The sequence below is a fragment of the Homarus americanus genome, unplaced genomic scaffold (genome assembly GCF_018991925.1).
Source record: "Homarus americanus isolate GMGI-L3 unplaced genomic scaffold, GMGI_Hamer_2.0 scaffold16712, whole genome shotgun sequence".
NCBI lineage: Eukaryota > Metazoa > Arthropoda > Malacostraca > Decapoda > Nephropidae > Homarus > Homarus americanus.
Genome location: NW_024757794.1, coordinates 1,961,074 through 1,984,008, shown reverse-complemented (window position 1 = coordinate 1,984,008; position 22,935 = coordinate 1,961,074). Strand labels below are relative to the sequence as shown.

General features: G+C 41.8%; 2 protein-coding genes across 3 annotated transcripts in view; one reads left to right on the top strand and one right to left on the bottom strand.

Moving 5' to 3' along the window:
* The window catches only part of LOC121857786 (metaxin-2-like), a 47,355-nt gene that overhangs the window by 16,575 nt on the left and 7,845 nt on the right, over nucleotides 1-22,935 (bottom strand). The window lies entirely within an intron of this gene.
* The window catches only part of LOC121857783 (homeobox protein 5-like), a 42,041-nt gene continuing 29,369 nt past the window's right edge, over nucleotides 10,264-22,935 (top strand). For both annotated transcript variants that reach the window (XM_042353979.1, XM_042353978.1), the window contains exon 1: nucleotides 10,264-10,791. The gene's annotated coding sequence lies outside the window, so the exon portion shown is untranslated. The remainder of the gene's footprint in view (nucleotides 10,792-22,935) is intronic.

The following is a 22,935-nucleotide window of genomic DNA, read 5'->3' as shown; positions in this document are numbered from 1 at the left end:
CCCTACCAAGCAACAAAATCAAACGACGTGATCAAACACTGGATGCGCGCGCACATTCCCACAGCCCATGTTTGAGCCAATGGGCAGCCTTATAGTCCTTCGGGTCAAGTACATTTTTAGTGAATTACTTACTGATCCCATTCATATATCTTTTGTTTTTTGAAACAGTATACTTGAGTTACCATGTATTTTTTTATTCTAATAAGACTTTCCCAAATTTGCTGCAGGATAGACGAACTCAAGAACAAAAACATTATCCCATTCGACGTCATTATCTCCACTCATTTACTCAAACTGCTGCTGCTTCCTGGAAGTCCATTCCCTTTACTTTTAATGCTTCTTTCAACTCCATCTTCCCATCTCCTTGGTATTTCCACTCTCCCTCCTACCATTTACCTTTGAACTATTACACGCTAAATCACCAATCTCCCCATCTCTCAATATGACCACATTACTTTAAAATACCAGTAGGCGTAGCATTAAAACTAAACACAACAATATGAGTGAAGTATTTACGATATGCTAATTAATTATACATATTAATTAAAAAAAAACACGTAATGTTTATTATTTGATAGGAATAGAACACAGTAACGGTACAACAGGACCTCAAATTAACCCTCTGAGTTGGAATTGAAGTAGAGTCAATACGTAAATAGATAAATAGAAAGACTAGTTACAGTTATTTCTCATATTTACTCTTAACAATGAGACAGCAAGATGGGGTGGTGTAAGTATTGTTTTAAGTTTGAGTGTAAAAATTACGTCAAGATACTCGCTATGTCAACAAAGACCATCAGAATGAGAGACACAACGGACACAGGGACCAATATAACCCCCTCCCTGTGTCAGCAACAGGAGACTCATAACTCAAAAGAGCGACTCATAACTCAAAAGGGCGAGACTCATAACTCAAAAGGGCGAGGAACTCGTCCATGTAGTGGAGGAGCACTGTCACGCCACCCCCACACGCTACGACACCGCCACCACCAGCGACTCCTCACCCCTGGGTCATGACAGTGAGTATTCCTCGTAAATGAAGGAGCAAGAATGTACCTAACTAGTTTTCTTTCAACTAAACTACAAAAATAGCTTACCAAAATTACTTCAAAATTATAGAAAATCATCCTTAACTCGATACGGTCACGTAGTATTACCCAAAGACAAAATTTAACTTATACAATATTTTGCTCTAGAGAGGGGCGTTAGGTGTGTCTCCTTTACTGTGTTAAATAAACGTGTCTAGTTAAGGTAAAGACTATGGAAATTTCTAACGTTATCTTTTGGACAATTTTAATTCTTTAGTTAAAATGAAAGTTAGGTGCATTCTTTCCTGCATCTTCCTTTACGAACACTATTTACCGTAAGAATCTTTGAGAATCCCGTGCATGCTGGGTCGGGAACTGGCTCACAAAGATCCCTGGACCACCAAGTAGACACACACACTACCGCACACCCACCATCACCACTCCTCTTTCCACCCTTGTTTTTTCTTTTCTTTATATATTCGTTCGTTCTTTCTTTTTTGACGCAATTCTTCTTCGTATCATCAAACAGACTGAACGAGGTCTCAGCTGTGACTTCTAATGATTATATACGATGTTTTCCTTGTCTCTCGTTATCCGGCCCATACCATCTTAATTCCCTACCCGCATCTCCCTACTCCTCCCCCCTCCACCTTCTCCCCGTCACCCTGCCGCTTGCGTGAGGTGACGACGATTTCGTGGTCATAAATCGAATGTGTGGCGCTGGATCAATGATAGGGGCAGCTACAGACTCCCTTCTTTCTTGTCTTTGGCGAATCCTGTCACTTATTACCACACCCTGTTACTTGTTACCACACCCTATCAGTATGTAGTTTATTATATATTTATTTACATCACACACCACATGACGCCTTATCTAAAAAACAAAAATCACTACTATTACTATCAATAATAATAATAATAATAATAATAATAATAATAATAATAATATGATTTTCGTTTATAAATTTCATCTCACCGATATTTTTTCCAGGCAAATTTACATGGAAACACGATATGAACTTCGGCGGTTGGGTGATGGTTAAAGCTGTCGGGAAGATGCCTCTGTTTATGTCTTGACACCACAATAACCGAAGAAACCTAACCTAACTACCTAAATTAACCCAAACAATAACCTAAGAACCTAAGTGAGCCACACGCACACGTCGTCCTCACACTGTCCTGGTTTATAGCAAAAACTTGGGCCGTTAATCCATTATCAGACAGAAACATTAACTCTTAGAGCCTTTCGCCCAGCAGCTAGCGAGGAACTTCTCAGACCAGGAATATCCCAGCCTTTCCTGCCCGTGTACCCCAGTGTTATTATTATTGTTATTATTATTACAGACAGATATAACGATTTATATATCTTCCATCCGGACCAGACAAGAAAAAATAAATTACACAATATTTGATTCAAGTGTTTATCACAAAAAAAAACCCGAAAAACGAAAATTTGTATCGCGAGGTGAGGATCTCCTAGACTTCTCCCGACGACAGGGTTAAAGGGGCTGGCATAGACTGACCAACACCAGTGTCTAATGCTCACTTGTTATGTCATCACTTATACCACTCAACACCGATGTCTAGTGTGTCTGATGCTCACTTGTTATTTATGTTATCACTTATAATATATGACTACCACTCAACAGTGTTAGAGAGAGCCTGATGCTCACTTGTTTTATTTATGTTATCACTTATAATACACCACTACCACTCACTCATTACCCTGACAAAGGTGATGGGTAGAAAGTTCTGTGTTGATTACGCAGTCGAATCTTCGTTAAATTGTACTGTGTATAACGAACCCTCAAATATAGATACGAGACAAACAGTATATTAATAATAACACTAATAATGATAAACAAAGAAATATCGGATAGCGTGCAGTCAACCCCTATCGGACGACTCGTACAGGAAGGCAGTGTTGGAGGGAGAGGAGCAGCGGACCTAATTGACTCACATAGTGTCCCTTACAACAACACGATGGAGGAGGTAAAACACTATGTGGAATGAGGCTGGGGAGGATGTATTAAGGATGATGGAGGAAAGAAAGATATGTACATGGAAGATATTGTCAGAGTTGCCTGGGAAGGGGAGGAGGAGGGGGTGAGTGTGCGGATGACTTAAGACCGGGTTAGAGTGTTGGAGAAGACAGGAAGAGGAGAAGTGTCATGGGTGGCCTTGGGAGAGGACTTGATGCTCGGAAAGTAACCGATAATCAATATGCAGGAACAGATAATAGAGACTTAGGTGTGTGTTTGAGGAGAACAGTAGATGGGTGCAGGCTGTAAGGCGGCCACACACACCTCAACACCGTCCCAAAACTTCAAGATCAAACTTCCAGTGATTTTTTTTTATAATGATCCTGCCAAAATATTATTATTCCTCTTTAACTCATTTTTCTTCCCGCTTCTTCTGTCTTCCTCCTCAAATCCTGTCTTCCTGTACTGGTGTCTAAATTTGATTTCCTTCTGAATGCCCCAGACGTCAGACATGTACCTGAGGGGACAGGATATACGTTAAGCGACAAGAGAGCGAATCATCCTTGCTGTCTATTGTGTGGGGGGACAGCGGGAAGACATCATCCCTGGCCAACACTGAGGGGACCAGGATAAATGGCCAGATAGAGGATCCACCACAATAGCTGAATGACCTTATGAGATTTCAACGACGCGACACTCAGAGACGGCATTGCTAAACGACCTGATCTAGATGGGAAGAAGAGGTTCGGGTCCAGTTAGAGGTAGTGTGGATATAGTACTCTGTATACGAGGCTTCCGGTACACAAGGAGTCAACGTGAAACAGCGACTCCTTGGGACTGGAGGAGACCGCTGTATCCACTCACCCACTACACACCATCTATTCCCGGAAGATACTGAAACACCGAAACATCTTCAAGCTAAATATGGCGCGTCACATGAAAAGCGGCCATAAAGCGTTATAAGACCCTCGAGAAACTACGAAAATAGGAACAAATGTATTTCGAGATACACGAACAAAGGCCAAGGAAACAAGGTCAAGATGGTGGAGGAGCGATGACACTCAGCCAAAGATTCACAAGTTGATTAATGAGAAGAGCGAACTGTCAAATCACAAGTCTTGACCACATCAAAACGGTGGGTGATGGGTGGTGAAACGATTGTCCTCCGCCCAAAAAGTAAAATGCAGATTGGAGGACTTAAAAAAAAAAAAAACCCTGATTCTAAGGATACGTGTTGTATATTAAAGATGAACAATGCATCTGGAAGCCTTGGAGTTCCATCTACCAAAGACAGAAGTTCCTTACTCGAGCGACAGCGACGGTGAGTGATGATGTGGGGCAAGGAGTGTGTGGTGACGGCACCAATGTAATAATAATAATAGTAAATTAATACTATAACAACAACTACTACTACTACTACTAAAAAGCATCATAATAATAATAATAGCTTTACAATAGAAGGATAGCCACAACTAATCTTTACACAATCGCAAACCCTAGTAGATTTTCCCAGGAGGTCTGACCCACCCACTCAGACCTACAGTGGTGGCTAGCTTCCTCACCTGCCACGTATCGCCCATTTGTCTCCAGTAGTCGACCACATACTGAGGCTCCGTAAAGCTTTAACCCGTGTACCAGGCAGCACCAACCAACACTTATCCTGGCAACAGCAACAAGCAAACTAAGTCACTACAAGATCCTGTCAAAATGGGATTCGTATAGCTGGTAAGCTGGCGAACGTGTCACTTAGGTGTGGGGGGGGGGGGAGGGACGCCGGTCACTACTGACTGCTCGTGGTAGCTTGGTTTACCGGTGAGGTGCGTGATGATGCATGCACCAAAGGCCAGAGAGGTCACGGAGAGGCCAATATCATGACTCCATGTTTCGTACCCCAGTCATCACCAGAGCAGCAACTGTCCTGACACGTGTATATTTATCTACCTATTCCACCACCACCAACGATATTACTGAACCACATGAAACAACCAATATACACATATATACCGGTACGGTATATAAAAAGAAATAACGAATAAAAAAAACACGACACACCAATTAAAATCCTGACAAAAATACTGTTACCCAAATTATTCTCGGAACCCCACACAGCAGCTGGTGGATTCTCAGTGGCTGGTGCTTTAATTCTTCTCCTCGTTAGTGACAAAACAACGCACCAATCTGTCCCTCGTTACCAACTACACGCAGGAGGCTGGCTATATATGTCGTCGAAATCGTACTGTGACTCGACCGTAAATAAATGGTTTACCTTACCTCCAATTAGAGAGGAGAATTAAGTAGGATTACCTAACACTGTGGCTCAGGTAAAGACTGTGGCTCGTTAAGACTGTGGCTCAGGTAAAGACTGTGGCTCGTTAAGACTGTGGCTCGTTAAGACTGTGGCTCAGGTAAAGACTGTGGCTCGTTAAGACTGTGGCTCAGGTAAAAACTGTGGCCCCCTCTCATTTTCCTCACTATATACACACACACGCAAACAAGGACACGGAAGAAAACACACACTGCAATCATGGACTCAGGTACAGACAGACGGACGCATGCACGCACACAGGCACGAACAAAACGCACGCAAACTCGAACACAACGCACGCAAACACTCAAACACACAAGTAGGAACACAATTCATGCAAACACGGATACACGGACGGACGCACGGACACAAACAAGCACACAACGCACGCAAACACGGACGGACCCAAACACGCAAACAAACACATACACCTACCCCACTGTGTAAAGACGATAAAATAAACAAATAAAAATAGCTTCACCTTTCAGACATTTTTACTTGTTTGAGGAAAATGGCCGACAATTTCCAGGTCGAGCAATTGACAGTTCAGAAAGTGGAATGACTTGGGTGCTTGTTTATGTCTGTCTCTCTTCGAATCTGTTTCTATCTGTTTTCGTATGTTTCTCTGTCTTCGTGTATATCTGTCTGTCTGTCTGTCTTCGTATCTGTCTCATCTTCATCGATTTTTTGTTTACTTTACTTCTTTCCTTTTCTTACATCCTCCTTCTTCTCTTCTTTGTTTACATTCTCTAGGCATTTCACTCTGAATTCCTACTCTACCTGTGTTAGAGTAGGTTAGTATTGAGTTTGGTTAGGTTAGGTTAGTATTGGGTTTGGTTAGGTTAGAGTTTGGGTTAAGTTAGATTACTTTACATAAGGACTGGTCAGCATAGAAGTAAGTTTAAGTCAATCACCTAACCTAACTACACTTAACCTGACCTAACAATGAAGTACCCATCTCGATCACGTGACTCACCCAAATTCTCCAGTACTCACACAAGAATTCATCCGGTGAGTCACAATGTCCACCCCTTGAGTCACACAGATGATTACTATATCCCAAACGTTCACACGGACAAGTGAAACATTAAGCATAAATACATACATACATAAATATACATATAGTACATACATACACAAAACACTTCTATCCCCCCCCCCCGAATGATACTTACAATGGACGTTTATAACCCAAGGAAGAAGAAGAAAATGAATAAAACACACAGAACACATTGAATAACCACTACCATACATCACACACGTGGGCAGGAACCTCAGCTGATCCTAAGTTACTATTTACTCCTAAAAAAAAATATTGGAAACTTCAAAACAGCCAGGCTACGACTCTTGGATGAGGGAATGGGGGGGGGGGAGATAAAGTCTAAATTAAACCGAAACTATCGTAATTGGATGCGTTGTGGTATTGCAAGTTATGAGTTTATTGTACTTATCGTCGGGCTTGGAAGATCCTAGACACATAGCATCACCCCTCTGGCAACACGTCTGGCAGGCGGGCGGGACAACCTGAGTACAATATCTTTTTTTGTGGTTCTATCTTTAATATTTCATTTTATTTATTCCGCCATTTTCATTATACCATTATTTGATTTATTCCTTCTAGTTAATATCTTCTTCTATAAAAAGGGGGGGGGAGGGGGGCAGGGAGAAGCAGGCTGGGACTTACAACCGACCTCCCTGCTTTAAAACTCAATAATGTACAGTATATCGATAGTGTTCAATAACCGTTCTATAAATCTATCCTCATCTAAAGAAGCTTATGAAAGCCGTTAAATTTTTTCCCAGTAGATATTTTCCTGACTTCACATAACCTTCACTGTACTAGGAAAACCCTTATTAATGATAATCCTGTAATTACTGTGAGAAACAAAAACATTCGTACCAAACATCATCTACTATGGGTCTGGTTAGGGAAGACTGCAGCTTTAACAGGCCCCACCCCGTCTTAATAGGCCCCAATCTTGACCCAACCCTTAGATTCGCGGCCAATTAGAACAGGGGCCCATCAGGATAGGAACCTATTAGATTCGCGGCCCATTAGCATACGGTCACATTCGAACAGGGACCCATTAAGGCAAGGGCCCATTAGTATGGGGGCCCATTATTAAAGGGACCCACTAGTAGTGACCCAATAGACAGGGGCCCATTAGTATAGGGGTCCATTAGTGCAGGGCCCACTAATACAGGCGCCCACTAATACAGGGGCCCACTAATATGGGAGCCCATTAGTACAGGAACCCATTAGCACAGGGGCCCATTAGAACAAGGGTCCACTAGTACAGAGGCCTATAAATACAGGGGCCCACTAATAGAGGTCCATTAGTACATAGGCCCACTAGTACAGGGGCCCAATAGTACAGGGGTCCATTAGTACAGGGGTCCATTAGCACAGGGACCCATTAGTAGAAGGGCCGATTAGAACAAGAGCCCATCGGCATCAGGTCAACAGCCTAGTAATTAAAGTCAGGTTGTGGTGTAATTAGCCCCGGGTCACCCAAACAGGGAGGCGCCTTTAATGAAGACTTCTTTAGGGGATCATTAACTCGGACACACAAGAAGTTTAACCTAACCTAATCCAACCGAACTTAGCCTAGTCAAACCTAACCTAACCAAATTAAATCTAACCTATCCTACTCCTCAACTCCCAATAGCAAATTTATTAATTATTGTACTATCACTACCAATAAATTAATTAGTAGTACACAGTAGGAGAGATTTCAAATATAAGTACTCTTGAGGGCAGCGGTCGTCGTTCACATAGCGTTCAAAATGTCAACAAACTATACAGCAATTACAGCATAAGAACGCCAGAATTCCTTACTTGGCTGCGTTCAGATACGGGAAGAGTTTTTGGCTGTGTATATAATCTAGTCACTTTAGTACACACCATTTCTAACCTAACTTATTTATATATCTTTTTTTTAAGCAAGGAATTTTTTATTTAAATATTTTTAAGATATACAGTATATTCATGAGTAAAGTAACGGTATATTCAAAAGTAACGTAACAATATGTACTTAAGAGTAACGTAACGCAATCAGTTATTTGGCTACTTAGATACACAAAAGATGTTATATAGTTTGGGACTGAGTCTAGCTATACAATATATATCTACAGTTTTCTACACCATTGGGCTAATACTGTAGTGTGAGTTATCTAGCTGGGTCTATGATATCACACACACACACAGCTTTGTAGTGGCGATAACTCAACGCAAGGAGCACTTTACAGGATACTCAGGCGATAACGGGATATCTTTCTCTCGTACCCTGACAGATGAGGTTACAACGAGTCTAACCACACAAAATATGGTGAGGGATAAGGGTTATAAAATATAGCAGAGACTCTACCTGGGATATATTTATTTATTTAGTTTTTTTAAAGTAGGTCTATGGTAATAATTTAATCGAAATAACTTCTAAAAGGGTGGAAATTAATTATGGGACAGAGGAAATTGGTGAAATGAAATAAACCCAACCTAACCTAACCTAGCCTTCGAAAGACACACGACAAGCCCATCCCCTACCACCCCCACCCCTCTCTCATCACCAACAACCTTCCCCCTCCCGCCCACTCACCACCTCATCCCCACCACCTTCCCCCTCCCTCCCTCTCACCACCTCATCTCCACCACTATTTCACCCTGGATGTGATGCACGTCAAGGTGTCAACTTGCAACACAGCCACCCAGACCCAATTGCATGTATTCGATGAGATACATAAACATCTCTCGCATCACAGCGGCGGCTGTGTGTGTGGGGGGAAGGGCAGCTGTAACTGGAACATCTCACCTGAAGATCAGACACCCCAGCTTATTTCACCTGATATTTAACCGCTCTACTGCTAACCTAACCTAATGCTAACCTGACCTAATGCTAACCTAACTTAACCTAACCATGCTTAACCTAACCATGCTTAACCTAATCTAATCTAACCTAACCTCCAGGTGAAATAAGCTGAGAAGGGGATACGGTGTTTAGTCTTCCAGGTGACTCAAGGTGACCCTTATATATTTCTCATTGTAGTTTTTGACCAATCCTTATCAAAATGAGACATACAGAAAAAACAATGCAAAAAAAAAATGCAGTATACACACAACTATTTAAAGTATAGAAACATACGTAAAAGTTCAATATTCCTCGGCTGTAATACACAATGAGTCTATTTTACAGTATGCCAATGGATGCCTGAATGGATCCCAGATTGTCTTTTGTTATAGATGATGTCGATACGTATCAGTCCTGCAGGGGGTGAATGGGACGAAGAAAAACAAAAGAGGAAGAAGAAGTATTGGTGGACACAAATGGATTCAATGTCCTCCAGGTAATATACCCAAATGAAACCCCCCCCCCCACACACACACACACACCTCCATGTTACCCCTAATAATGACAAACTTCACACTAATAGACCTACTAATTTCATGACTCTTTTAGACACACTATTATATAAAGTAAGACAGTACTGTTTGCTTTCTCCTGTACACGCCATGGGAAGGTGTGTGTGTGTGTGTAATAATAATAATAATAATAATAATAATAATAACAATAATAATAATACTAAAATTAACGGTTTATTAAGAAAACATGGCAGCCCGAAGGCTGAAAATATACAATGAACAGAGATGATAAGTTACATATGGTGAAATCGGGGAGTGGGTCACTTGATTGACAAAAGCTTTCAATACATAAACATTGAGTCAACATATAGATTAACTTTAGATCTGGTACTATGGGAGCTGGTCTGTAGACATTCTTGTGACCTGATGTCGGCGCCAACAAAGTCCTTCCCACTGTCTTGATGGCCGTTGTACCTGTGTGTGTGTGTGTGGCCTGGGGGAGGTGAGGCAGGTATATCTGGTAGGGAGAGGTGAGGCAGGTGTATGCAGCGCGTGCAGTAGCAGGTCTGTCTGGGCGCGGCGGACTCCCTCCCCCACAAACCAGGACAACGTTAGGTTCCAGGCCGCCTAGCTGCCAGTTGGCTCTGTGCTCGTGTCCCTCGTGGTCGATCCTCACACCCTCCTGTATCCACACTGGTCCGCCACTCCCTGCACCACCGTACTCTTCTCGCTATCATCACCCACGCCCTACGCCACCCACCCCCACCCTCCCACGACAATGGTCAACTGAAAACTTTCCTAAGTGTGTACATATTACTCGTAACATCTCCAAATTTCATTATAAATCTCCTAAAAAATATACAAAATCTATAAATGTGACCTCTAAAGAAAGACCCGCGGAAATAGTATGCGTGTGGACCAGCCGGCAGTAAAACAAGTGAAAGCTTCTTGTAAACAAAAGGGACGCAGTGTATAAACCCGGGAAGGTGGAGGTCCCCCCCAAAACAGCGCGACACAACACCATCGCTGCCGTTATGGATCACCTTTCGCGGTGAATGTACTGGGATCGTCGACCGTAGTGAGGGCCAAGACACGGTATCCCCTTCATGCAACAGTCAGGTGGGTGCCTCGTGATCAATGCAGGAGACCGACACACATAAATATGTCCTGTCGTTATCCCTTCACATTTGACATTAATCACCCATGATTGTTTCAGTGACAAGAGCTAAGTGCTGTGAGTTTCTTTTCTGAGATTCAGTAGGCAATATTGTATAATCTTTACTTTATTGTTTTCATGTAAATTTTTTTTCTCGAAATTTTACTGTGCCAGTGACGTAAAGAGAAAACGTATTTTAAGGGTGAACTATGAAGATCGCGTATGAATGTGGTCGTCACGCCTACACAGAAACTAGTCGATGATGGTGCACATCCAGCCGGTCAGCTGTTCCCTGTCACCACCATCAGCACACTACACTCCCACCCAAGATACAGCACTGTGCTCTCATCACCTTCCAAACAACTTGAAATCTGTCAATGAACAGGAAAATAGAAAAAACTATGAATTGTGTTTATAGAACACATTATGCTCCTCTAATGAAAAAAATAATGAAGCAGCTTGAAATCCTCAGCGACATAGTTTTGGCGTAATTCTGCAAACTAACTTTGGTGGGACGGAAGCACGTACGGACGGGTGAACATAAACACGTACCTGCAAACGCTATGAAGCAAATGAAACTTATGTAAATCAATAAAAGCAAGGTGTGTATATATATATATATATATATATATATATATATATATAGAGAGAGAGAGAGAGAGAGAGAGAGAGAGAGAGAGAGAGAGAGAGAGAGAGAGAGAGAGAGAGAGTGTAAAATCTCAATAACAAGTAAAACAATATTAAGAAGAGAAATTACACAAATGGTGACAAACAAATTAATCAACAGCCTGGCAGTACATTAGATGAGGCGGTGGAGACCAGTGGTACACCTCACACCCTGGTCTGTGCTACCCAATTTTTCAGTGGGTGGCGGTCGTCGGTGAGCTGGTAACCAAGATCTAGTATTGACCACAACACTCACAATCATATATTCAACTTCTCAGACGACAAAATAACTGGCGCCTTAAATGAACACTTCCGGTATCAACAATAAGTCCGATATGAGTGAATACGGTATTTCACAGGTGTAGTGGAACTTGCTGGTGTGTGTGTGTGTGTGTGGAGTGTTGGGGGCTTGCCTAGCACGGTAACGTATCCACTAACCGTGGCCGCAGTTTGGTTGGATCCACAAGTGATCCAAAACAAAGTCACTACATACCACCACCACTCCTCTCAGATTTATGTATACTTAGAACTGAGAGAAACTGTGGTCATTAAGGTCAGGAAATTGGTTTGAACAGAAGCAGACGTCATGATGAACAAGAACCACTAAGAATACAGCACACCATCATGTTCAAGAATATTCACTTATACAGTAGAGGCTTAACTACGCAACCTCCTTGAAAGTAAATTAAACTACAACATACACCAATTACCCATCTTTCACTAATATACCAAACATCCTGATCTTTAACCTAGCCTAACGCAACAAATCGAGTACTTTCCTGGGACGTGACTTTTCCAGTGAACTATTTAATAATACTCACAAGGATTCCCTACGTTGGCCCCTCCAGAGACACATCACACACAACTGCTAAGACACGGCTCTTCCGGCCATTTCATCACTAACATCACTACGTTAATACATCAATAATACTCGCAGAAGATATGCAGTATTAAGAGAACCAGTAGCAACATATGTCTCTCCATTACAGTCTCCTCATTCTCACCTAACCTAACCAACTTACGGGGCCAATAGTGGAGTTCAAATCTGGCCCGATGCCAATTCTGGAGATAAAGATACATTTGGTGTGTTTATGAACCTCTAGACCCCAGTGACGTGCCAATTCTGAAACCCTGTTAATGTGATTTCAAAATATTGTTTAGGGGTCAGCCCGCGGGTTTAAAGTTGACAAGGTACTGATTTTGGTGCCCCCTAGCCCAATATAGACGTTACTTTACATTACTAAGGCATAAAAAAAACCGCGCCAAATTTGAACCACCTGGGCTGGCCGTTTAACCCAACTTCCGCAATTTAATTATATCGCCAGAAAACTCTTACCAAAAACCGACGTGACCTGAAACATCTACCCGCGGTCGGTCGGCACCCGTGTGAATTATTTACACAGTACACGGAGCAGCAAGTGGAGGAGAGTGGCAAGGTACGATATGAAGTATGTAAGGAGGTTGGCGACCCAAGATCTTTTACCAGAACATGTTGCTTCCTACTGCCATCCTTCCTCCAAAGCCAAGTTAATCCCTCAATGTCTACCCCACCATCCTCTTGGCCTTACGAGAGTTCTACTATACATGAACACCTCTGCTGCCTCCCGCATTGAGGCCTGACGAGAAAACTGGGAAGAGTTAACAATATATATATATATATATATATATATATATATATATATATATATATATATATATATATATATATATATATATATATATATATATATATATATATATATATATATATATATATATATATATATATATACAAGTAAATCACTGTAGGTGCCTGATCTAGGTATATGCTGATAACCACAAGGAAATAAGAAAACACAAGTTCCCAAGCGCTTTCGTGTAATTCACATCTTCAGGGTGAGTCTGTACTCACCCCTGAAGATGTGAATATATATATATATATATATATATATATATATATATATATATATATATATATATATATATATAAGGGCTTTATCAATCTTCTGTGTATGTTTACCTTTATATTTACTCCCTAAGTGGTAATTGGTGTGTAGGGGAGACGATGCTAAAATTGATACTTGAAGAAAAGAGTCGCAGTAAACATATGAAAGTAATATGCCCCCCCAAAATATAAACGGCTACAGCAGGGGTTCTTAACCTGGGGTCCATGGACCCACAAGGGGTCCATGGATGGGCTTCAGGGGGTCCGTGAAGGTCAGATAAAAATTTAACATTTATATTCACTATACTTTGTGTATGTCATACATTGTATGAGGCAATGTATTTTCAATAAAATAAAGTTTAATCATTGCATGCAAAGTTGTGTTAATGTGCTTATGTGCATTTTTCTAGGGAGGGGGTCCATAGCTTTCACCAGATTCTCAAAGGGGTCCGTGACTCAAAAAAGGTTAAGAACCACTGGGCTAGAGGATGTTTATAGCGGATACAAACATTCAAATTTATCGCAGGAATAACTGATTACATAACCGAGGGGGGAGAGTGGTGGTGGTGGGGTAGAACACATACACTGAAATTATTTAGTTTTGAGAGTAACTGTAACTGACAATACAGAATAATGATAATAATTACTTGAGAAAGGGAAATCAACACTTATGGAGGGGGGGGGGCAATCACTGAAAATATACTGAGGGGATGATGTAAATATTTAAATTACAAGAGGCACTGAGAATATAGTGGAGTATTATAAATTTAGGGAAGGCACTAAAAATATGCGATAATACTGAGAATGAAGGAGGGAAGAGGAGATATCTTTAAACGCTGAAATGGGTGATGATGAAGATGCAGTGAAGGAGAAAGAGAGGGTGAGAAAGACGCAGGGAGAGCGAGTGAGAAAGACGCGGGGAGAGCGGGAGAAAGGTGCAGGGAGAGCAGAAGTGAGAAAGACGCATGGAGAGAGGAGGAGAAAGACGAGTGAGAAAGACGCATGGAGAGAGGGAGGAGAAGACGCATGGCGTAAGAGAAGAAAGGGGTGAGAAAGACGCAGGGAGAGGGGAGGAAAGACGCAGAGGGGAGTGAAAGACGCAGGAGAGAGGAAGTGAGAAAGACGCATGGACAGAGGGAGGAGTGAAGAGAAGAGAGGGGAGGAAAGACGCAGGAGAGGGGAGTGAGAAAGACGCAGAGAAGAGAGGGGGTGAAAGACGCAGAGAGAGAGATAGTGAGAAAGACGCAGGGAGAGAGGAAGTGAGAAAGACGCATGGAGAGAGAGGGAGAGGAAGACACGTGGAAGGAGAGAAAAGAGATGAGGAAGAAGCAGGGAATGAGAGAAGGGATGAGAAAGACGCAGGGAGTAGGGAGGGAGTGAGAAAGACGCGTAGGAGGGAGAGGGGGGATATATGCGTACAATACTTAAAAGTCGATAACTGCAATTACACATAAATAAATATCAACTACATTTAGGGAGAGGAGTGCAACAGAAATTATTCGTGTGATAAAAAAAATGGATATTCGACGGAGACGAACAGTAAACTCGTTGCGGTGATTGTAAACTTGAAATTTTTTGCTAGTAACAAACAATCTTTCTGTATCATTAATATTTTCTTGTTAAATGGTAACATACTTATTTTCGTATACATTAATTCCAGAAACCTAGACTGAATATCTTCCTCGAGAGCTGTTCAATAATAATACTTCATAAAAAATTTAAAAGCATTTTTATGAGGTCTGTACATATATTCATGGTCTCAAAGTTACGTTATCGTAAAACAACAAAATATTTGAATAACTTAATTAGAATCTAAAACCACATTCCTATCTGTTCTGCTATGCATTATTCATCTGATAATTATTTCTCCTATAGTCTGCTATAAATATGAACGAAATTAATTATAACACAAGTGAATTCTGGATATATAATAACCATAATTAATTAAAACCTTATTATATTTGCGGAAATACTTTAGTCACGACAAATGGTATAGCAAATAAAACACACACATTTCATAACTCATTCGTAATGCGAATTGAAAACTGACAACAAATAAAATAATTAAATTTATATCTTAGATGCTTCAGAGGGATAAACGACCCTTCTGGATTCTGAACTAATTTTCGAGAATAAGAACAGTAATAATTATAATAAATAGAATGACTACACACACTGCAGTCTTAACGCAGAATTAAGGTCAGACCAAGAGATGATAAACAGCCTTTCTGAGAGTACCCTACAGTATTAATAAAAGTTTCTAATAAGGCTCCTAGCATTATAAAATTGCCCAAATTTATTATAACCATCTTATAAGATTCTAAAAGCGTAGCGGTAAAAATTAGAAATGAAATAAAATCGAGTTCTTAAAAGGAAAACTTTATACTCGTAGGTCGGTGGCGCCATACTAGGTTCCGACATTATTATACTAGGATTGAGGGGCAACCAACACCGCCTCCTTGACCTACTTTAGCTACAGGTCCTACTAGATATTACAAACTAAACAAACACTTCCTAAAATATCTGAGTATTCTCATTACAAACAAAATACATCCAAACCTTTAGCGCACAGTTGATAACAAATTGAACAATAGCTGTGTATGCATTTTTTTGAACATAACTTATAATCCTTAATTCACGGAAGTCAAGAAGGGAGAGAATACACCAAACCTAAGAGGACAGTGGTGGTAAGTGAACGTGACAACACACCATTCACCAACAACGGTCTCATATAACATGACATACTCAACCCGCCAACAAGCCTAGCAACCACTCCACCCCCTTCAACTAATATCTATTCCTTAACGTTTATTGCTGGTATTGGTAAGATGATTCTACTCAAGAACATACAGAATCTACGAGTTCTTAAAACTTTCATGCGAGTAACTTTGACGTTAATTACTGTCGCCATCATTCGCTAATGCAAAATTACCGATCGAGTGGCTATTCAGATTGAGGCTTATATTTAGTTTTTCATTTTAATTCATTCTCTAGTTTTTATCTTGATTATCTTGATTTGCATTATTACTTTTATTTCACCAAATGTTTATAAGTGCTGTGTAGTAAGTTTATCGCGACATTCTTTTGTTATTATCACTTTACACTCCTTCAGATATAACACTACAGTATATACCTTCTCGAGGCAATAACAAAGTAGAGAGAAAGAGAGAGACGAGAGAGTTATGGATGAGTCAATGTAATTTTAATATATTTCGGGTTAATATTATCGTTTTAGAGTTAAAATTCCTCCAGTTAGGGTGCAACCTTACAACTTCAGTTACTATTAAATTGATATTCTGCGGGCGAACCTCGGAGACTGAACCCAATTCCCTGCTGTTGTATATACACCAATCATCTTTCCAATCATGGGAAAAGTGCTTCCCCAGCGACATTCTTTCATTTTATTTGTTAACATCAAATACCAACGAACCAGATTCTTCCATTTTCCTTATCAATTACAGTTTGCCTGTTAGCTATTTGACGACGATGTTTTTGATGTTATAATGTATTACAAAGCCTCAACAACTTACTATAAACGGTCTTAAAAAATTTGTTTTCTAAATTAATAAAAACAGTATTAGTCAATAACAATACAGGGTTGTAAGTTAAAGACACAATTTAACTATACAGGCTTGTAAGTTAAAGACATTTTTACATACAGGACATAAGTTAAAGAAACATTTTAACATATACAAGCTGGATCGGGTCATTGAGATAATATCAACTTGACACGGGGGCTTAGGTTGTGAGACCCTTTACCTTAACTTTCTTTCAAGGGTGGGTGTGGGTTACAGTGGGTTACAGAGGCACTTTTAACTTACACGAAGAGCATAAGAAGAAGAGCGTAATGCAGTAAGACGTTGAGGGCGGCGGTGACACGTGTCTCTCCGACGTTTGCTAAATTAGTTTGTCCCAAGTTTGTGGTGGAGATGTGGCCGCCTTACTCCCTCTCCCTCCCTCTCTCTCCTCTCGTTCGTTCGTTCCTTCTTTCCTCCTTCCTCCACGCCACTATCCTGTCACACATTACCTCCTCTTTCTCCTCCTGTCTTTACTTCAGTCTGTAGCTCACTCAATCACCTACGAAGACAAATTATGACACTGGCAGAAGATAACTGTCGCTAACTTATTAACTCTCATTAATGAAGGAAAAAATGCCACTCACTCACTCTATAACTGACGGAGAAGATTAAACTGCCGTCCTACTGTACTCCGAAGGATCGTTAAACGTGGTAGGAGTCTATATGTTGCTGCAAAATACATGTGTTTCTATTCATCGAAAACAAGTGTGATAGCTGTAATCCTGAGGTGCGAAAACTTTACCTCCATAACTGTACTTTTAAGAGAAACACCATCTCCAATAAGTAACTACAACAACTACTATCTCCAACAACGTACTTCCATATAAGAAATTCCACCACCAATAATCAAACATAATTAACCAGACCTAACACTTACACACAAAAGCATCCTACCCCCAAGAATGAATTACTGATAATCTTAGTAGATAATCATAATAAATCATAGTTATCTCATAGTAAGGTGGTGGGGGGTGGGTTAAATTTGACTTCATGGTGTTTAATAGATCACCTGAAGCCTAGTCCTCTCTCAACTGTTTCACCTGAAGACCAACCAACCACATTAACGCTATCCTAACATAATTATAACTTAACATGTAATTTAGTAAAACCTAACCGAACCTAACCTAACCGAACCTAACCTACCCTAATCTAACCTTACTCTAATCTAAACCCTCAAGGTAACGTTAGTGTATAATCATCAGGTCCCATAATGGATCATAAACAAACATCAAATTCAATAACAAGTACAGACAGACACAAACAAACAACACATAATAATAAAACTTGTATCCTCAAATAAACCAAGACGCCATAACAACACGTAAATGAGAACAGAACACACAGTAATTAGCGTAGTGAGAAAGATATAAATAAAGCACAAGAAAAGATATGTTTGGGTACTGGATAAATAGCAAGACGTGACCGTGAATAATCTCGTTATGATGAAAGTCTTAGGAAATAAAAATAAATTACAGAGACCCAACTCTTGCCTCCAGAGTCGTAAAGAGAAGCCCAGGCCAGCATGTGTCCTTCAACTATATACCATCCTCCTTCTCCCCCTCCCTCTCTCCTTTCCCATGTCCTTACCCCTTCCCTCAGGCCCTAACCCCTCACCCCCAGGCCCTAAACCCCTCTCCCAATGCTCAATCTCCCGTGTCTTGGCAATAAACTGAATTTGTGTCCCTACTACGGGCGAGCCAACACCACCTCTGGGGACTTCTGCAGTAAAGGCGAGACTATACCTACTAGCCACTAACTGCAAGCTCCTTTACCCATCTTCGGCGTCTCTCTCTTTATCTTTCTCTACAACAATGGGACAACACGATACACGGTGTAGAGAGAGAGAGAGAGAGAGAGAGAGAGAGAGAGAGAGAGAGAGAGAGAGTCGACCTTAATCACCCAGCCTCGTCCTCCATTACTCCAGATTAACTCCCCCCTTACCCTCCATCCTCCTTCCCTGAATGTGATGTTTATCCGTCTGCGTCGTGTTGTCCTCGTCGCTTATCTCAACTTCCTCAGCTTGAACCATCCACATCACTTATCACCATCAACTCAACCCAGGAGGAGGAGTGCTGTACCTAACCCCCCCCCACCTCCCTCTCACAGTTATTATCACTCGTATTACCCTGGGTGTAGTTAGTCTGTTAGTTAGGGGTGTCTTGAAATTAATGGCTCCCCCCCCACACCCACCCGCCCTAGGAGAGCGAGTGTTGAGTCATGTGAACCTTGGCCTCGCCTCCCCTCCTCTCCACCCCCCATCATGATTCTCAAAGGTTCGTCTGCTGGAAGGAAAAACAAAATCCCCTTAACTTATATCATTAGATCGTATATAACTGGTGCACTTCCTCTATCTCCTCCACAAGATGGCGTCAAATTAGCGTTGAGACTTGACCCAATAAGATGTAAACGCCGTAGATTCATTCCCAGTTAACAAGAGATAGTGTACGTACGTGTGTCTTTAGGTGGTTGCCGTGACCAAGAGCACTATTTTGAGGTAAGGTAAACAATAATCACGTGGCACGACCCCGACAAACATGCGACTCATAACAACAAAACAAATGAAGAGCGTATTCCGAAGTCTTTTGTCACTGAGCCTTAGTTACTATTCATGATAAAATTACATACGAAGGAGAAAATGTTAATAATAAGTTAATAGAGGGAAATAAGGAAGTTGAGCTCATAATTAAATAAAAACAGTAGCATCATTAACTGAACTGTAAGCCCATAATGAACTCACAGAAAAATATGAATTATCTCGTATTTTCAACAATAATCTCTGTATGTTTCGTTTAGAGTCCCCCCCCCTCCCCCCCTTTGGTAAATTTCTGGGTACACCACTCAGCTGGAGAGAGGAGTAGGAGGAGGGGACCGTGGTGTAGGTGTTGTGTCCTCTGTGTGTGTATGTATGTATGTGTGTGTGTGTGTATGTATGTATGTATATGTGTGACCTTGTGTTCCCCTCCCGTTGTGACACTAACCATGACAGTATTTCTCTCTCATCTAACCTAACCTCCCACGCCCTCTCTCCCACGCCCTCTCTCTCTCTCTCTCTCTCTCGGTCATTACACTTCAAGCACCCCTCCCCCCCCCCATACCAAGGCTCCACTCAACACAGGCAAGGATGGAGTGTTCGAATGCCCTGTTTTGAGCTTGGACGATATACTGCAGGAGGACACCAACGAGGAGGAGGGAGGAAGGGGAGAGGGAGGAAGAGGAAGGATAGGGATGGGGAGGAGGGATAGAATGGGAGGCGGGATAGGATGGGAAGAGGAAGGATAGGATGGGAGTAGGAGGATAGGATGGGAGTAGGAGGGATACGATGGGAGGAGGAGGGGAGGAGGGAGGATAGGAAGAAGAGGGAAGTGTCAGTCGAAAGAGGAAGGGGTAAGAAGAGGGAGAGGGGGGAGAAGGGGAAGATGAGGAAGGAGAATGAGAGGTGTGGGGGGAGGGGGGTGTCCTTGGTGGCTTCCATCACCATAACAACACCATCAACACCGCACTGACCAAGACTTTACACCGCCTTCCCAACACCTCAACACCCCCCTCCTCCTGTACCTGTGTGTTCCTGTACTACCTGTGTGTGTGTACCTAAACCTGTGTGTATGTGTACCTGTGTCTATACTTATACATGAGTGTGTATACCTGTGGACGTGTTTTTTTTTATTCCTCTTGTAAGTAAGTAATAAATAGCCAAAGCAAATTAAGAAAATCAATGTCAATCTGAGTGGACGACACGTAAATGGGGCTCACCAGTCCTCCTCCTCCTCCTCCAGGTAAATCCTTGACCTCCACTATCCACTAAGTGCCTCGTTTACTCTCCGGTTCTCCTCTTCCTCCCCCCCCCCCACTAACAACCATGTCCCAACCTCTCCCCTTCCATCCCTCCCCACCATCCCTCTCACCCCTCCCCACCATCCTCCTAACCCCCTCCCTCTCACTCCCTCACTCGCAATACCTCTATCCTCTCTCTACACCACCCCACTATCCCTCTCACTCCTCCCTGCCCTCCCCTCATCAAACTCTTATGGACCTATAACCCTCTCCTCCCACTCCTTTCCCCTTACGCCAGCCATCCAACCTCGTCACAGTCACTCCCCTCTCTCTCCTTCACCTTCCTTTCCCTCTTCCCCTTCCGTCTCTCCCTTTTCCCTATTCTCCTTCCACCTCTTCCCCCTCCGTCCTCCCCTGGGCAGCCATTAGTTTGGTGGGTGTCAGGTGTCGCCATTACCATACTGGGAGATCGTCCAGGTCACGCCCTATTAATGAGTAGGTAGATCGCCCCCCCCCCCACCACCTCCCTACCTACCCCTCCAGCAGGCGTTATGGGGAAGGGGGGAGGGAGGTGGAGAATGAAGGTCAAATTTGCCCCAGTTCGTAATAGGCTTCAACCAATTCATTCTGACTTAGGCCAATTTGATCAGTTACCAGAGGAAAGGAGAGAGGGAGGGTTTGGTGAGTCTTCCCACCCATCCACCTAGAGGGTAGGGTTGGGGGGTCGTAGTGAGAGTCGTCGTTGGTGGTGAGAGTCGTGGTTTGTGGTGCTGAGGTAAAACTTCCAGTAACACACAATCTCACTAGAATATTTTACCAGGTGTAGCAGTGAGTCCTTGATCACCCCCCAACACACACGGCCCAAGACCACCAGTAACATATTACACAAATATTCAATACACACACACACACACACACTCTCTCTCTCTCTCTCAAGGAGGCGGCGGTGGCGACAGTAAGGCGTACAGTATTGGAAGAATATCACGAACTAGAATGCCAAACAATTTATATTTCAGGGAACACGAATCACCCAAACATAACATAACCAACCTGGGATACCTTTGGTGGGGTTAAAGTTTGGCTGGGTTCACCTCCTCTGCTTGGAAATAAATAATGTAAACTGGATCTTCCCCATGTTACCTGGTGGTGACTTCTGACAAGCTTATTTATTCCATGGGCGCCATCACTCTCCTCCGGCGCGACAACAGGCAATAAAATCGAATTAATGTAGTGAATATTAAAGTAATGTATTTATGCCATGTTTTTGCAGTGCCAATGTTCGCCACGCGTCAACCACGACTCAAACACCATATTAGTTGGGGCAACAGCAAATAACAGTTAATCTTCAATAAATATGATGGCACAGGTGGTAATTAAATGCATCGCAACGTCTTAAGATTGAAATATTGTACGAAAAAAAAAAAGACGAAATATATGTGAAGCAATTTGAACCATAAAAGATGACTGATGTTGGTGCTGGTAGTCTTGTGGTTTCTGAGCCATTATGTTAAAACAGCGCCTTTATAGTTTCAGAAGTTTAGGAAGGTTGTAACTGGCAGTAAACGTCTAGAATTTCAAAACTGAACATACTAAGAAGGCAATAATCCACGTCAGCATGCAGCACCTGATTATACATCAATACACACAATAAAAATTTTAGCATCAACATTTATGAACTGCCATTAGACTTACAATGCATTTTATGGACACTTCATTCTGACGCAGTGTTATGATGGCTATTCTATTGTCTATAATACTGCCGTTTTCCTTTATCGCCTCTCCATTATTCACAGTAATATTAACAGTGGTGTAATAATAACGATACTGCATAACCTTGTATTTTAAACAATCTAAAGAGTATTATATATAACAAAATATGAATTTTAAAAAAACATTTACGCATCAAGTTACCGGGGCGTGAGCCACATGGGCCTGGAGTCACATACCACACACTGGTTAGGATGGGCTAAGTATGTGTTTGCTCTCACCTACACCTATGCTTGCTTCAAGATAAAACATGACACACAAGCCACCAGTGTTCCTCTCCACCACTCTTAGGTTATTATTTGTTTATTTGGTCAATACATTGGACCACAATCCCTCCGTCTCCAAATCCGACACAGGCAATGTCTCAATTATTCGCGTGTTTGTCCATTCACAAGTCCATT